This window comes from Solanum pennellii, chromosome 6 (genome assembly GCF_001406875.1).
Source record: "Solanum pennellii chromosome 6, SPENNV200".
Classification (NCBI taxonomy): Eukaryota; Viridiplantae; Streptophyta; class Magnoliopsida; order Solanales; family Solanaceae; genus Solanum; species Solanum pennellii.
The window spans coordinates 55,039,060-55,044,223 of NC_028642.1; the positions used below are offsets into that span (position 1 = coordinate 55,039,060).

Genomic DNA, 5,164 nt, shown 5'->3' on the forward strand with positions numbered 1-5,164 from the left:
TAACACATACACGTTATAAATTTTTGCTTATATTAGAAATTAGTGTCAAAATGACATAGCGGGACTTTACATCAAGTGTATACAGTAAACATTGTCTAGTCAAGATATCTAATTGAAACATCATGCCAACTTTAGGGGGCACCAGTGGGTTAGGCCTTAATTATATTATCCCTAACCAACTTCTTTAATCTTGAGGGATTCTTTTCTATCTACGAAGAAAGAATTCTTCTCCATTTTCGAAATAAAGACCTTCATTAGTTTTCTTTTCACCATAAATAGGTTCACATTACTCAATTAATTCACATTTAGAACGAAGTAACTCACACAAAGCAACTTAACTCAATTAGTGTTTTTTTTCTTTCAAAAAAGTAGATGAAAACCGTTACCCATGAGACAATCAGTAGTTGGTGATATTTCACTTGTACCATGTGTTCGTAGCATTGTTATGTATTTGCAGTAGGTTGTGTTGTTTTTAAACTAGTTTTTCCGGTACAATATTAGGAAAAATGTATTAACAATTGTTGATACATATAATTAATTATACTTTGGTTATGAATCCTGACATATAAGTTTCAAAAAAAATTTAAATACTAATTATATATTCAATAATTATGCAAAAGTTCTATAAATTACATTAATTAACAACTTAAATTTTTAGAGACATTTAAAGAAATTTTGACTATATTACTCTTTAAAATAAATGCCTCATTAAGATTATCAAATTTGAAGCTTATTTGGAAAAAAACTTATTTTTTAGCTTATTTTAATTACTTCTAACTTAAACTCAAGTACTTATAAATGCTTTTCTGATTTACCTGAACACACTTAAAAAAATGAACTTTTTTCTTAAAATAATGCCACCTACCTGTCAAATCAATAAATACTGCCTAACCAAAACTAATCAAAACCAAAATCAAAATCAAAACCCAACCTATTATTTTCTATCCCTCTTTTCCTCTCAAAGATTTTTTTTAAAAAAAATGGTATCGCCGAAAAAGGGTTTAGGCTCTCGACCGCCCACCCCACAAAAGAGGGTCCGATGATAAATCTCCTTCCCGATGTCCAAAGGTTCACACAGATTAATTTTTCACTTTATTTTTTTTAGTATTTGCTGAGTCAGTTGATTTTTAATTATTTTTATCTCTGATTCTTCTGGGCAAATGATAGCAATGTTGGTTCATCTGGAAAATCGGTGCTGAAACGAAGAAGCCTTGGTGCAGACTTATATCAGAGTTTCTGCAGGTTTTCTATTAGTAGTATTTATTATTTTTAAACCATTTCTTTTTTTTCCTGTTCGGGTGTCCGTATTTGCATTAAATCTTTATTAATTCAGATTTGCACCGCTTAGGGTCCCATTTGGCAGAAAGAGACAAAGAGTATATCAAGGATTTTTTCAAACTTAAACACAAACTCGAGATCTCTGGTCAAAACAGAAACAACGCCATCCACTGCATTGCTGGTTCTTTATCTATTTTTGCTGTTGAATTTCTTTGATATAATGTGAATACACTGCTGAACTTTTGTTTGATATCTAATAGAATGTGAATACATTGCAGAATCAAACAGTGGATATTTCGGGGCAACATTTCATGGCTGGTGCAGGCAAAGACCTTCCTGAACATGCAATGATTTGTGTGATAAATCGTGAAGAGGTAGTGCTCTAATTTGGATTACCTTGACTCTCCTCACTATTTAATGTTGCTTTGTTCTATTGTTCGGTTTGGTTTGGAAAACCACCCGAGAATTGAGTTTGGTGTATCCTCAAAATTTCTCTTTGGGCATTGCAGTATTCCGTGGAACATCTTCAGGCATTATGAGCAAACTACTACCATAGCAATTTGAATATGAAACATATAGCACATTGACGGACTGCATTAGTTGGCATTTGTTTGATTCATATCTTAGATGAATTTTATATTGTATATACAATATGATTAATCATTGTTTGTGGAAACGATCAGTACCAAAACTCGCTGGCTTTGATTGAGAGGAACGGAAGCAGAGAACCATACCCTTGGGTGGAATACTAGTGGCCTTCTCAATTCTGGCGATCAGATCGTCTTCCTCTCAGTCAGTGAGCTGTGCTTACACGCCCCTGCTGTGGATGATCCGGACTAGTTACTCGCTAATACATTGTTTGAGGTGAATTCTTTCTATGAATATAAACAAATTTTCGGGTTAAACTTTACTCTTTACATTTCATCATACTTTTTCAGGCTGTATTCAATGAGAGCCGGAATTCGCCATTCATTTTGTTCGAGAAAGATGCTGACAAAGTAATGGCAGGAAACTCAGAATTATATTCAACATTGAAAAGTCGGCTTGAGAAGATTCCTGATAATGTAATTACTATTGGTTCCACACGCTCATACAGATAATCACAAGGACAAGGTACTATTTGAGACCACATTGCCGACGAATATATGCATGTGATTATATCTTTTCCTGTTATACCTTTTTATAAACAAACTCTCTACCTCCATGAGATAGTGATAAGGTCTGCGTATATTTTACCCTACCGAAACCTATGTTGTTGTTGTTGCTGTTGGTGTTCTGTATAATATACCTGTTATGGATGTTTCATACGGATTAAATTTCTTCTCTCTATATAGTAGTTATTGGTGTTCCCAAACTTGGTTAGACTGAGGATTGACCAAGAGAATGAGAGGTGACTCTTATTACAACAAAAAATTTCAAAGATCATCTTCAAACAACATATCAACTCTCTCACAGGTGTTTGACGTTGCCTAGGAAGTGTCAAACCACCTAAGTATATCTCATCATAACCTCATAGTCAATCATAAATCCTACTTTTTGGAAAATTTAGGATTTGAAATCACGATCTCAAATCGCATTTGTCCAAAAGTTGATTTGAAATCATGATTCCAAATTCAGATTGTAGAGTTGATAGGAAGCTTGTAATTGCTTAGTTTTGGAGGTGGCCAACATATCCTTAATGGCGATGAATACAATTTACTAATTTTTTTTAAAAAATAAAAATCGTGATTCCAAATTGCATGTCCAAATTGCCTACTAAATTTCTAGTTTAGAATTAAATCCAAACTCGGTATGAACGACAATAAAAAGGAAAAAAATAAGAAAAAATTTATGAAATCGAACATTTGTGCAACATCCTTTCATAATCATAAATGAGGTTCGATTATATGATCTATGACAATCCTTTCCTCTTGAATTATGTTGTGTGTGGTTGAGTTAGGCCATTTAACATGGTATAAGAGTCCGGCGTATCCTAATTATTACTTATCTGATGCTTTGCTAAATTTGTTTGTCATTAGAAGCTACTTAATGATATAGTAGATATTGACTGATGAACTCATGAACAAATTCGTGTCCAACCCCAGGGATGCTGCGACATAAAATGAATTTGAGAAGGGTTGTGCACAGAGGATTCTGAACGAGTTATGATACTCGCAGCAACAAACACGCCATTTGATCAGGCTGTGATAAGGCGACTGTCCCGTAGGTAAAAGAGGAACGACTAATTTGTAGATAATATTTAAGTAGAGTTTTATATATCACTTGCTTAATGCCCTTAATATGTCTTCTCTGTACAGGTTGATGGTCAATTTACCAGATGCTCCAAACAACGCAAAAATTCTAAAAATGATAACTCGCAAAAGAAGACTTGGCTCATGATGTCGATCTGGATTCAGTTGCATGCATGACAAATGGATATTCCAAAAGTAACCTTAAGGTGTCTGTACTATTCATGTTTGCTTGGATAAATTACTAGTCCTATTTCATCATTCTAAAAACAAAGCGTCTTCAAATTTCTGAATGATGAAACATGACTAATCGTTTATTAAGCAAACATGATTAGAAAAAACACCTTAAGGTCACATCCTGAATATCCATTTGTTGTACTTGCAATTGAATCCAAATCAACATCCTGAGCCAAGTCTTCTTTTGCGAGTATCACTTTTGGATCTGTGTATAGCAGCTGCATATCAACCCATTAGAGAGATAGTAGGAAAATAAAAGAAGTTTTAGCTTTTCTATGTTTGATGTTAGTTCGTTGGTTGCTTAACTAAGCTAGAAAATAACATGTTGGCTAAGGTATAGCTTTCTCTGCTTGATGTTTGTTCGTTGATTGCTTAACTGAGGCAGAAAATAAGATGTTGGCTCTTCCAATAGATTCTTTTTTCTCCGCGATTCTGTTAAGGATGTCAATTCCACTTTCTTTTGATAATTTTCATGGGTTTTAGAGGATCCTTTGAAGCATCTTTAATTCAATCATCACAGATCTAATGTGGATTTTTCTTTTTTTCAATTTAATTCTAGTCAGGTCCTTTAGAACCATTTTTTTCATGATTTGTATGTGGTGTGGCATTCAAAGAAGCTCCACTGGTAGGAGATCCCCACACAACTACTTTTCTGTCTCTGTTCAGGTCCTTCCAAATACGTTTTTCCCGATTAGAGTCAATGGTAGGAGATTCTTGTGTTTTTTCTAATATCTGTCTAGTTTTGCCAAAAAACCGTTTTGTCTCTTTACCGCCCACAGGAAAGAAAACAAAAGAAGGAACCAAAAATCGAAACTATTCCTCCTTATCACTTTTTTCCTCTGTTCAAGAAGATGGTATCGCCAAAAAAATTTCTAGCTCTTGATTGGACACACGAAAGAAGAGGTGATCATAATCGTCTGATGATAAACCTCCTTCTTCGGGCATCCAAACGTTTACACATATTTATTTGGCATAATACATATATTGGACCCTAAACTTGGCTTCAAATTTTAACTTTGACCTCCAACTTTCATAATGCACAAACAACTCTTTAACTATTCAACTTTTAAATAAATAAACACATGAGTCCTACATGACACAATACACATAGGACACCACGTAGGACAAAAAATAACATGTAGGATGACATGTAGAACATGTCTGTCTGTTTGTTCAATTTTATACAAGTTTAAGTGTCTATTTGTGCAAATTCAAAAATGAAGAACATAAATATGATTCGAAGACAAGTTAAAGGGCATATTTATGTATTATGGCTATTTATTTAGTAAATATTTTAGTTTGATTTGAATTAAGAAAATATTGAGAGTCAATTGCTATATTGGATAGTTACATTTAAGGAATGGGAAAAAGGATAGATATATCCCCGAACTATTGAATATGCAAATATTCTTCATCATATT

The 5,164-nt window shown here is 33.6% G+C and overlaps 1 long non-coding RNA gene across 3 annotated transcripts; it reads left to right on the forward strand.

Annotated features, from left to right (window-relative positions):
- Positions 1 to 904: 904 nt before the first annotated feature.
- Positions 905 to 4,230, forward strand: LOC107023743. Of its 3 annotated transcripts, none has more exons than XR_003578951.1 (8): positions 905 to 1,068; positions 1,168 to 1,242; positions 1,334 to 1,459; positions 1,557 to 1,652; positions 1,788 to 2,142; positions 2,217 to 2,391; positions 3,363 to 3,484; positions 3,576 to 4,230. It is a non-coding gene; the product is annotated as an uncharacterized LOC107023743 (long non-coding RNA). The 3 variants fall into 3 exon arrangements; XR_001457238.2 differs by having other exon boundaries at positions 1,349 to 1,459; XR_003578952.1 differs by having other exon boundaries at positions 906 to 1,068; positions 1,349 to 1,459; positions 1,962 to 2,142.
- Positions 4,231 to 5,164: the final 934 nt, after the last annotated feature.